Genomic DNA, 12,873 nt, shown 5'->3' on the forward strand with positions numbered 1-12,873 from the left:
TTACTCTATAAAAATGCATACTTAAAAAAACCAACCAAACAAACAAAAAAAACACAAATAGAAGTTTTCTGTAGGATAATACAGTCCACAATAGATCTGTGATATTGTCACAGTCAGGAGCTGTGTAATTGTGATGGAAGAGCTTTTAATTAAAAAAAAGAAAAGAGTAGAAGTGTTGCTAGTGAATTAATGGACATATAACTGCTAAGTAAACTCATGTAGGATATGTTTAATATTTAAGTGAGGAACTCTGCTGAAGAAGAAAAGCAAGATTGCTCTGACCTTCATTCTTTGCTCACAAGAACAAAGTTAAGTGTGTGTGGTAAAGATAAAAATGCGCATTGCTGTTTGCAGAATTGGGGCCGCTATCAATATTTGAATGTGGTGGCCAAATCCAAGGCTGTTAAAAATAGGTGGAACTTGGAACTGGGCCAGGAATTACCTAACAGAGGTGGTTTCTTCTTTGATACGCGCAGCTGAAATTCAAACCCTGCTTCCTCCAAATTCTTCAGGTGTATTAGAAAGGTGCATGAAATTTGTCAAGCAACTCATTTTTGAAAAGTGTGATATAAAATCTCCAAATTCTTGGATGCAGATTACAGCAATGAACCAATCTGTTCCTGGTCGCACAGGAAGGAGCTGAAAACACAAACCTTGTATTTACTTGTGAATTTTTATTCAGGAAGACGTAGCTCGTTTGCTTAATGCTGCCTGAGGGAGGGAGCTGGAAGATGATTAAATTAGTTTTCGGTTTGTTTGTACAGAGGCTTAGAGTGTTATCACTGGGTCAAGTTTATTTTCCTTTTTTGATCAAAGTTAGGTGCAGAACCGAGAAGTTAAAAATTGCTATGCTGGCGGTGAGAAACAAGCTGCCTCCTTTGCTCCTTCCCTTTGCTCTCCCATCTCCCTTCCTGGCCATCCAACCTTAGAACCTTCAATAATTACTTTGATGATTGAAATTATGGAAATGTTCCCAGCGGTCCAGACCTGCCAGGACTAATTAAACCCTCAGGATTTGACAGTTTTTTCAATTTAAAATTGAGCTTTTTAAAGCCTATCTGAAGACATGATTTCCATTATCTCTCTAGGGGCCCTGACTCACTTCATACTTTAATACGAATTCTAGGGAGTAAATTTACTTTATCTTTAATTCATACAGCTCTGAAATGTAAAAAGAGTTAATGAAAAACCTGCATTAATTAGTCTTTTGCCATTTGCAACTTCCTTGTTGCAAACTTTGGTCAGAATGCATGAAAGGAGGGACAGGTAGTTTCCTTGAAGCTTAAATGAACAGGGTGCTGGCTCCCACCCATTTTACTTCGGTTTGTGGGGTGTATTTTAATAAATGCAGGGAGGTGTGTAGCTGGTGAAGTTCCTAACTGCTGAAGTTAGTTCACTGTGTTTTCCAGGAACTTTCTTTTGAATTTACTGTTTGGCATGCACAGAACATAGCTCCTGTTTGACAAACATTGAGGAACAATAAACTGTAGTTGTAATTCAGCTTAGTGCTTAGGCAGTATACGTATTGCCCTCCAATATGGCTAGAACTTATCTTTTAATGCTAGGATAATATAAAGTAATATTTTGACTCTTTATGAACACTTCACTCAGGTACGCATTGTACTACCAACAATATAAGCCATAGCGAACACGACCAGTTGATAGTGAGCAATACTAGGTGTTTTAGAAGATGTGGTAATTGCATCGTCTGGTGTGCCCTGCCCATTGCATAGCTAATTTATGCTTCTAGGACCTAAACTCTTGTGCTCTTCAAAGTTTTAAATTCTATTTAATAGAAAGGTCACTGTTCATTATTACCACATGTTCAGCAGATGTCAGTGGCTGGTTCCTTGTTATGCATGGTTGTCTACCCTTAGCTTATTGACTAACATTATGTATGTGTGAAACTGATCTATTGCTATAAGCATGAGTTTGTCTTTGCTAGCAAGGAGTACAGTCTACCATTAGGATTTCCTCAGTTAATTTAGATCTCACTTTTGTTACAGAGTTAACTCTTTGCTCCAGATTTAAGTGTTGCTTCTGTTCAAAAGGATGCTTTTGTTCAAAACAATCTTAGAAAAAAGAGAAAAACTTCCTTGGTTTTCTTTCTTTTTCTCTCGTTTCTGCTCCTTCTAAAGATTTGCAAGCTTTCAGTTTTGGATTAGGAAAAATAGTACTTCAAAAATAATAATAATAATTGAAACACCCCCCCCCCCAAAAAAAAAAAAACCCCAAAACCCAAAAAAAACCAACCCCAAAAAACCCCAACCAACCAACCAACCAAAACCCAACAGAAAACAATTCTCTGTCCCTCCTTAACTGTATTTGAAAAAAAGTAAATACAGTATTCATACATACTTGGGGAAGAAAGTTAGGCTGGTACGTTTTACTCTGTTTTTACTAAAGGGATGTCTGTGTATGTGGCTTCTGTGGCTTTGGTGCTACTTGGTAACTCCAGGAACTCAACCGTGTGTCTAGAAGAGAGAATAAAGAAAGAGAATGCTGTATATGTAAATATGTGCATTTAAGAACTTTGAGAGGACTTTTTTTTTGTTCTTAAATTTTTATAGTTTATTTAATATCCAACTAATTCATTTCCTCTTTTGTTGGCAGAAAATAGAGTTTTTCTTCCCATTTCGCTTGCCAGATTATGTCATTGCAGGTTAGTGATGCAGTGTGTGTGTGTGTGTGTGGTGGGGAGGATGTTACTATTTTAAGAAATCTTTTCCATCATCCCTTTATGTAGTCTGTACAGGGAATTTGAGTCCTAGCCATAGGACTCAAATAATTGAGCAAATAATTTGCCAAGCAGCATTTCCCGGACAGCTTATAGCAAGTAATTCTGGAGGATTCCCAAACTTAAATAATTGAAAGACACTGCTTGGTGTGCCTGCAGCTTTCTGCAGCTGGAATGCAAAACTGGTGGTGGAATAAACATGAGGAGGCTGAAGATGCTGCAGAGCAGCGGACGGGGAAGAAGAATTTTCCCGAAAGATGCCTTTCTTTTTTTTCAAGTCATGTTCCTCTCTGAGGCCTGCAGTGATGGCAGGTGTCCAGCTGTGGTATCAAAACTGCGGTTTTAAAATTGGAATGAGAGGATGGCTCTTAGCCACTCGTTAATCCTGTGCTGAACGTCTCCAAGAGAGTAACCAGTTACATGGCTTCACAAGTGCAGAAGTAATCACGGGGGGTGGGGTGGGGTGGGGGGGTGGCAGGGGGACTTACTCTGCAGGCGTGTTTCTGGACAATAACATTTCTAGAATGTTTGAAAAAAGCAGTGGCTAATTATCTGTTATTTGTTGGGCTAAATGGGAAGTATAGTGTATATAGAGTTATGCCTCCAGTGAAAATGAATCTGCATTTGCTGTAGGACAAGTTTTTGGGGTAAGCCTTTCCTTTTCTTTTACCTTTTCCATCTTTCCCACTTTTGCCTGCTTCCTCTAAAAGTTTTTACCAATATCTGGAGTTCCTATAAGACCCTAAAAACAGAGAATCTTTTATTTAAAAAAAAAAAAAAAAGTAATGCTGTTCTGCAAAAGTATATATGGCATTTTTTTGGTTTGTCATTTTTTGTTATGGGCCAGCTATATAATGTAATACACTAAGCACTTAGGGACTGTTGAGTAATTTAAAGTAGGAAGTTTACTGTGGTGCTTCGTTTAATTTCTAAGGAAACTTTAATTTCCAAGAATGAAGTAGCAAGAAAAATGACAAATACTGAAACCTTGTATTTTCATGCCAAAAATTTTCTGAGGGTTTTTCCTGAATTAGTCGTTGAGTCTAGCATAGCTGGGATGACCAGTCCCTTTGGCCATTGCAGCTTGTTCATCTCAGTATGCATGTGTTCTGTCATCTCAGTGATGTACCCAAATGTCTTTAATTCACTACCTAAGTTGCAAATATTAAATGCTTTGGGGCTGTTTTGGTCATCATCATAACTGCATTTTGTGAGGGTTGACATAGCTGTATAAGAATGAAAAGCTGTGTTACAACACTAAGTGTGTTATTCCTGGGTAGTTCATTTGCCATTTCTCTTTGAGTTGGGGGGGGGGGGGGAAGAGGAAGATACAAAGAGAAACTGCAGAGTTTGAGTGTTTCAGACATGCTTTATGCCGAATTTTTACAGAAACCATAGAAGTGCAAAGTATTTTTTATTTTAGTGTCAGTATAATACCTTGTTCCTGTCACTGTTAATGTTGTTTTATCCCTAGTGATTTATTTGTGGAAGTGTGTTGCTCAGGGGCATGTGAAAGCCTAAGTAGTTGTCTTGTTTAGTCAAAGAGCAAGCAGATCATGATCTCAAATACCACTCTAGTTTTATTTTGGGATTGGAAGATTTGCTCTCTCTAAAAATTGCTAGTTATAGGGAAAAAAAAAGTTATTGATTAATTTTGCTAAAACCTGTGTAGAAGCATTCTCACTTTAACTTGCTGGCTTTCAGGGAAAACCAAGTTCAATATTTTACCTTTCTATGGTTCAAAATAAGTCACTTGTATGTCCTGGCCTCCGTGTAAGTGCACTACAGAAGATGGATTGAAGTGAAGTTACTGTTCTTGTTGTGGGAGAAAGTGGGAAGAAAGGAAAAGGATGGATTTAGCACTGCTGAAAGGAACTAGCTCTAATAGGAGATAGAAATCCCCAAACCGTATCTCTGAAGCCACTGAGGTTTACTGCAACTCGGTTTTGTTTGAATCAGCTGATGGGGAGTGATGTCTATCCGGAAACTAATGTGTTGTGTGTGCACTTATGCACACACACGCGTATGTGTTGTTAGATATCATGATTCCAGTTAAATCAATGAGACTGCATGCCCAACGCTAAGCCTATATTTAAGTGAGGATAAAAAGAGGATATGGTCCGTCAGTCTGTCTGTCTGTCATCAACTTCTTTTCTCATGCTTTGTAATAACCCACAACACTTCCCCGGAGATCCTTTGATAGGTAAGGGAATAGGCACGTATTCTAGTTGAACCTGCAAAAACCAGGCATCCAGTCTTGGGGACAGCTGTGCCTGATAGTTTGTGCGGCTGCAGAGCGCAGGTACCTTTGTTCTCCCAGAGGTTTCCAAAGACTTTGGCGCAGCGACAGGGGGACAGCCCTCTTCTCCCTGTAGCCCCTGGGCCGTGTACTGCTGCTGCTCCCTCCCTCTGGCACCAACAGTCGTGCAGCTGCTCGGTTTGAGCAGAAGCCTGATGCAGGTGAAAACTGAGCTGGGTGGCCACAGGACCTTACTGCTGTCGTGAGCACTAATGGGGCTTGAGAGTATGTGATCCAGAGCGAGAGGAGAGAGGCAAGCCCACAGGTGGGCTTAACAGGGATTTAAAGCGACTCTGAAACAGTGCCCTGAGACCAGACTGGTCTGAAAGTTAGGAACCTAAATATATTTTGCTCAGTCTGTGATATCCTCATATTAGCATTTAATCTTCTTGCAAGGATTTTGACTAGCATATAAAACAAATAACTATTTTATTACAGCCTATCAAAAGAAGTAAGAAAATACTTAAAGAATATTTCAAAAAATAATTCTGTTTTTAAAATATATTTTTTTCCTGTGCCTTTAGAGTAGAGAGAGAAAAACAGCAGATGGAAAATGCATTATATGATTGTTTCCTTCAGGGATTAATCTCTTGAATGAAAAGAGCAAATATTTGGGGAGATATGTTTAGCCTGTGTATGATGTGTTTTTTCACAATGCTTATAAATGTACTTTAATCATGTTTGCTAGCAATGTCAGGATACCTAGTGTATTTCCACAACAATGTCTGGGTTTTGAGAATGGTCTAGAGAGTACATGGCCAGTTATTATAATCTTGGACAGCTTTTTGAATTAATTTATTTTTGTAACCTGGGGCTTTCCACTGCACTGAATACTTGCTGACCTTTAATTTCATTTACTGGAGGGTGGGGAGGAAAGAGGAGAAAAGAAAGGCCTTAGGAAATCCCTTTTCCCACCCTGCCAAAGAAGATAGCTTTCCTTGTAAGTCTTGTTTGGGTTTAAAGGGTGCAAGCAGAGGAAAAAATAGAGATCATCTTGCATCCTTCATAAAAGCCAAATGCTGAAAGCAAAGTATCAAATATTTAGCAGCATTACGAATTTGATTCAACCTCTGTAATAAATGAGTATGTCAGGTCTATAAAATGTTTGTTGTCCCTGCTGAACAACCTTTATCCTGGTACGTGATTATTTCTAATATACTCTGTTTACTATTTCAATAATGCTTACTTAAACTGGGTATTTATTATAATGGATTTTGCTTTGTATTCATAATGCATATACTAAATTATGTATCTGTTAAGATGCTTTTCTTCCTACTTAGGTCATCCAGTTTTCTCAAATTGAAAGTATTCCTTCATGCAGTTGCTTACTTTTTTGCTAGATTAATTTAATCCACTCCTTTATTTCCATTTTAAATCAATACCAGACTTTTGGTTTAGTAATGCCTCTCTCCTTTGATTCGGAGGGTTGAGTTTGTCAGCTGCTTTTCTACAGCTGGAGAAAATCTATTTGTTCATTTCTTAACCTTTTGACACGTCTGTTTTTACAAGCCCGGCTGTTTTTGATGGAGAATTGAAGTATAGAGTAAAAACTACAGGAGGAAACATCTTTTGTTATGATGAGAGTGTAAACTGAGCCTAATGCAATGAGAGGGGAGTATGCTTACATAAATGATTCTTACACACACACACACACAAAAAAAGACCCTCCTCTTCCTTCACGTGATTGCCTGTTGAACTTTAGTGTGCTGTGATTTTTTTTTAAAGTTTTATTCACATATCCTAGACATATAACTGTAAAATTGACTTGCAATTAGTTAAACTGCTGATTCTTCACTATAGAAGGAGGCTCAGCAAAGCTGAGGCTACCCTTTCCTTCCTACCCTTTCATGGCAGCAAGTGAGGCAGGTCTGAAAAGGCACAACCACTGACTTCTGTGTGAAGAGCCTAAAATGCCCTTACCATTGTAATAAGCAGGGAAATGCAGGAGTTTAAAACATTCAGAGAGGAATTGGTTTACAGGATCTGCACGCTAAGTGTTTTCTGGTGGCCTGCTGTCTCTGACCCCAGGCTCAGGAGAGTCCCAAGTCACTGGTGCGTGTAAGGGCTGAAGAAAGAAGTAGTTTTATCTGTCTTCTGACTCAGGGTGTTATATCCATCAAACCTTTAGGCTTCAGCAACTTAACACCAATTCTACTTTTATCACACTTGGAAAGCATAACATTATAGCAAAACTACTTAACCTTTTCCGTATTTTCCCAGTAAAAGTAGAGGTTTGTAGTAGTGTGGTGTGACAACAGGTCAAGTTTTCATCCTTTTCCCTTCTCCCTCAAAGTAAGTTGTAGCATGTGGCAACAGAATGTGTTGTTAATATACGCGTAAGTGTATGAATAAATATATGCATAAAGTTGAAAGATTTTTGTTTTTCTCTCTCTTTATGTCATAAAAAATGTGTCTGAGTATGTTGCAATGCCAGAGGACACCACCGTCATTACATGTCATATAAACATGTGTGAGAGAGTTCTACACTAAACTTAGGAACAGATAAGGGTCTATCTACTGCAGCAAAAGTATCCAAATGGGCATAATCCTGTTCCTGGATTATGCTCATATATACTCACTAGCTGAGGCCTCTGTTGCCAGCGGGACCGGGTGGCTGTGCTGGAGGAGAGCCGGCCATGCCCTAGCTTGGGAGCGCTGGCAGAAGCTGCAGCATCACCTTTGGGCTGTGGTGATGGGGTGACCGCTCGAATCAGAAGCTTGAGAACGGCTGTCTATCTAAATGCATTTGGGGTGTCAAGTAGGCAGACTTGTACCAACAGTGTAAGGAAAGAAGCTAATCTCATATAGTGGAGCTTTCTTTTGCAATAGTGAAGTGGATCATGGCCTCTTTAGGTATCTGCCTAGCAAGGCTTACACCTAGTGTTGTTCCTAAATGTGGCAAATGAAGACCTGTGGCAGATGGAAACCGAGCAGCCGTTTAAATTTTTTTGTCAGCTGTTAAAGTCAGTGAGTTATGGTTGCTTTCACAAGCTAAATATCTAGCTCCAGGGCCTGTTTTCTAAAGTTGCCGTACTCCTTCAGCTTGCCCTTGCCTGAAGCCCTGAGTGCTTTGCATTGACAAGGGACATCAAATCTTGAAACCCTGAGCAAAGGGGTGTTCTGAAAATTGGGGCCTAATTCCCTTGCTGTGACATAGAGCTCTATGTGAGAGGAACATCAAAATTAGCAGACTAACTGCAGTGCTAAAATTCCATTATGTATAGTCTCTGCCTTCGCTGTGATGCTTTATTCCTATTTCTTAAAATTGTACTAAATGCCTTCCATTTTAAGTGGGAATTTCTGATGAGCTATGTGGCTGCCATCAATCAATATCAGTTTTCCAGTCAAGAGCACATGTAAGCTGTGGCATCAGGCAATCCAGAGACTCACAACTGATATTTTTTTTTTTCTTCACTTCATCTAACCAAACTCAGGAGATGGACCCCAGGGTATCAGCTATAGTGTAAGGCTTTACACTCCTCTTGCATCAATTCACTTGTTCTGAGGATGGGAAAGGATAAATCATTCACGTTAAGGGCTCAGGACTTACATGCATAAAGAAAATATGCCAAAACCATTTATTTTTTATGGCAGGTTAGAATATAACTCCTTTTTCAGAACTGTTTATTTAATTTTAAAGCTTTTAGATGTAAATCGTAATGGGATATCAACTGAACCTTTTAGGTGGCGTAGTGCGTGACTGATGCAGTACATCCCAATGACCAGAACAGAACAGCTTGTCTCTTAAGTGGGTAAAAAATGATTCTCTTGGGCTACTGATACCTAGTTAGTAATGAGAAGTATGATTATTTTTTTTTTAATGTTAGTAGGATGGTTGTTCTAGTTTCTGATTTAAATACAATAAATGTTTCCTTAAAACTCATCTGGGAAAAGTCTATGGTAAGCACTTTGGAAATCTGAGAACTCCAATGTGATGCATTCATATCCCTTCTGTTCTGCTTCGGCAAGTCTGAAGATTCTTTCTTTTTTTTTTTTTTCTTTTTCTTAAAATGAATCTCTTTCAGATGAGAATGTGGAGTTGCCTAGTGAATTACATTTATTTAAACTAACGGTATAAGCTGTCACTTCCCATGCTCATTCATCTCTGTAACAAAGGGGATAAATGGAGGGGGCGGGTGGGAGTGCTAAGGAGGGATTCCTAGCGACATCACTATGTGCAGAGTAACATTACAGGCTCAAGCAGAACCACCAGTATCAGCGATACGTTCCTAAACCAACTATGTTAGTTCGAAAAGAGAAAAGCAAACGTAAGAGAAAGGAATGTCAATACAGGGGGAAAATGGTGGGCTCCAGTGTAACACACTCAGTGCATACTCTGTAATTGTTTTCCTGTTTGCTAATGCTGATTATCAGGTCTTTTATCTTGAATATGCTTCTTCCCACCTCTGGACGTGAGAGAGACAGTGCTGACATAGTGGGACTTGGAGTTTGGACTATCCTTTTCAGGGTATATGCAACCTAATAACAAGAAACTCCATGGTCCCTCCAGTAAGAAATCTGGCAAATCCCTATGATAATTTGTTCTGCTCCCATCCCTGTATGTCAATGTCAGCATGTAACTGCTAAGAAAATCAATAAAATGGAAGACCACAACTCAAAATCCTATAAATTGGCAGTGGTGACTGGTGAAGCATATTGAGTGGGTAGGACTTCCATTCTAGCTTTCCTAGGCTTTCATCCTCCCACATTCCTCCCTGTGCAGTATTCTTCCAAGATAGAGTTATTGGCAGATACAGAAGTACTAACAAGGAATTATCCACAGCATCAGGACTTTCTCTTGGATATTCTTCTAACACTTGAAATCCTTCTTCCCCTAGGCATGAATAAGTTATAAATAAAATGCATATATAACAAAAATCAACATACATTAAATGTAGCGATTAAACTGGATTGGAGTTTGTGCGATCTTCTGATAAGCTAGATATCTTCTAGAAACACAGTTTGCGACAATGCTGTTCAGCAAGTCCTAAAAATGGCTTAATATTGTTGTACCTGAAAGGGCAAAGGGGAATACTGATGTTGAAGTTGAAGCCCCTTCTTGATAATTTCAGTGGGTCTGTGCTGTGCTTGTTAAGAGGTGCTTTTATCCTTACAGCTGTGAGTCCACTGTGGTAATTTTGCCATTGAAGATCTATTACCCGTGGTGATCCTTTGGCAGCTTCTCTTCTGTCCATCATCGTACACATGAACGTCACGGTTTAGCCATGGAGCTCTTTCAGTTTTTGATGTTGCATTTTTCTGAGTCGAGGTCAGCTATAGCAATTGCCATGCAAAAGGCAGCAATATGACCACAGTCAGTTTGACTCTTCTTGCTATATAGTGTTCAGGCCTTCAGCGCCAGATGCCTTTGTCATTGTTTTCAAAGAACTTTGCTCTAATTTCATCGGGAGGGGAATGTTTCTCCCAGATTGTTTTTCTAACCTTCAAAATATTTTGCAATGAATTTATAATTGGCAGGGTCTGTGCATAGTTTAGAGGTTTAAAATGTTTCAAGTCCTTTAGTTGTAGATTGTAAAGAACATGTATTCACTGAAAAATTGTTGGAGTGGAAATTTTAATATCTTTTGGTGCTCTATTAAGTGATGCTGATCAAGTGCAAAAGGGACCTGGTTTACTCTCCTCATGCTACTTCTCCTGGGGAAAAATATAGCCGTTCTTCGGGCTTACTTCATTGAGAGATAAAAGCTTTTCGATGCAGAAATAGCTATAACTGATTTCATCCGTGACTGTATATAGAAACTGATGACATGGAGGAGAACCACCACCCTTCTGTTTTGCTGAATAAAGTTAGTGAAATTATTTGCAAGCCCAGATTCAGTTCAAGTGTCTTACTAAATAGTTATGGCTGATCACGTTTGCATTTTGTTACTGATTTAAATTGCACAAACGTGACACATCTTTTGCCAGAATCTTTGTTAATATAACATTTCAATAGCTATAGAATTTCTAAATAACTGTAAAAGTTAGGTGCTTCTTACTGAAATTCTGCCTACATGAGAAACACATTAGAGATGATGCCAAAGGGGGACAGTAGGAAAATGCCCAGCTAAACTTCTTTTAACCTGTGCCTTTTTGTAACAAAATAACGGTGGTCAGGGTTTCCAAAGAGATGGGGATTTGAAAAGTGAGCACGCCAGCTAATAGCTGTGGTAACAGGCTGAACGTAGTGGAATAATACCAATGTAGTGGCCTCTCAGTGTGTCTCCGTGCCTCAGAGCTCAATAGTGAATGCGCACCATTGTTCGGCTGTGAAAAGTCTCGGAGCTCTTGGGATGTCAGGGCAGACCGAGCGAAACTGATTTTCAGCTTGTAGCCTCCTTGTAACAGGGCTGGAAGAAGCCTAGGGGCAGTTAGCCATTCCTCCCTGCTCTTTTGCTCTACCAGCGTCATGCTTGTAGGTGGTGAGTCCCCTGCAGGGATCTTACAGCTCAGCAGCCTACCTATGGGAGGAGACAACAGAGAGGGGAAGGATTTTTTCCCCCTTGCCTCTTTGTTTGATGAGTTTCATGGTTGAATGTTAAGGGAAAGCTTTCCCTGGGGGAAGTTAGAAGGCGACATTTGGAATTTAAGGAAAAGCATGGGTATAAAGAAGATAGTTCGCTGAGGATTTACGACTTAATGTTCTTAATTTGATTGCAGGTTTTGGAAGAAAATAAATGTTTTACTCTGTGAGGTTTTTTTAAAAATAAACCAAGGCTCTGGGTAAGTTGTGAGAAAGGCTAAATCATGCCCCGAATTACCTTGTAAGTTCCCATGTGTGTGGAGTATGAGTTGAGAAACCTTTGATGTTCTCTCTAAAGACAGGAACAACAAAAGGAATTGTTTTCTAGCAGGGCTTGCTGGGAAAACCCTGCAGTTCCACCACAGAGTTAATACATCCTCCCCTCCTCAGCCCTCACCCTCGCTCATTTTAGACCATAGTATTCGCCTGCGTGGCCAAGTTGCTCCAAGTCCGGGCTGTGTGTTTTGGATTTGAGATTTTGATTTGTGATCCCAGCTCTAAATAAGGAGGGATTTGCTACTCCTTTCTCACAGAAAACAAGCAAGTGGAAAACCCAAACAACAAGAAAAATGGTGGGATTGAATGTCCCTATCTGGAAGAAAGATACAGCACGAAGGAGAAATCTGAGAAAAATAACTCCTTTAGCTGTACTAACAGGATTTAAACAAGAGTCTAAGTTTCTGTTTTCTCTGTCTCTGATCTAAACACTGAGAAAGCTCATCTGAGCTGTTTACTGAATACCGGCAGTTGTTTGGGCCACATGGACGCATTTAGATGTTGTTTATTGTAGATAACAAGCAGTCTGAAAACTGGCCAACGTAAAAGCGTTTGAAGGCTGCAAAAGAGAAGTAGTATGGTACTGACTGTAAAAGTTAAGAAAGCAGAAGGATGGTAGCAGACAGTTGTTATCTGATGTCTTTTCATGAATGTTTTAAATTTCTCCTACCTTGCTGTAAAACACGTAGTGGTACATTTTTATGAATGAGGTTTCATGCCCCTCTCTTGTTTGTATTTGTCAGGTTTTTTTTCCTCCGATTGACAAAAAATTGCATAATAAATCCAATGGTCAGTAGAAATCGGAAGATCCCTTTTCACTGACTTTTTATAGGGTTGTTGCGTGTGTATAAAATTCAATTAAAATACCTCTGAATAAGAATGTTAGAGAATTTTAATACTTTTAAGTCCATAGGATTATTTTTCTGTAGCTGTTGGTAAAGAAGGCATAGGGGCTCTGCAATATGTATAGCTTTAATAAAATGACTGTCTTTCTGGTTCAAATTAAGCATGTTATTGTTCTAATAAGAAGAAAGTGCA

At 39.3% G+C, this 12,873-nt stretch overlaps 1 protein-coding gene across 7 annotated transcripts in view; it reads left to right on the plus strand.

The window, feature by feature from the left end:
- PLEKHG1 (pleckstrin homology and RhoGEF domain containing G1) overlaps positions 1–12,873 on the plus strand; it is a 140,437-nt gene that overhangs the window by 65,099 nt on the left and 62,465 nt on the right. Inside the window, exon 4 of one of the 7 annotated variants that reach the window (XM_087776773.1) lies at positions 2,614–2,662. The exons of the other annotated variants lie outside the window; for them this stretch is intronic. The gene's annotated coding sequence lies outside the window, so the exon portion shown is untranslated. The remainder of the gene's footprint in view (positions 1–2,613; positions 2,663–12,873) is intronic. 7 annotated transcript variants of the gene reach the window in all.

Source organism: Nipponia nippon, unplaced genomic scaffold, assembly GCF_047370975.1.
Source record: "Nipponia nippon isolate SJK-2023a ecotype South Korea unplaced genomic scaffold, ASM4737097v1 scaffold_4, whole genome shotgun sequence".
NCBI classification, from domain to species: Eukaryota; Metazoa; Chordata; class Aves; order Pelecaniformes; family Threskiornithidae; genus Nipponia; species Nipponia nippon.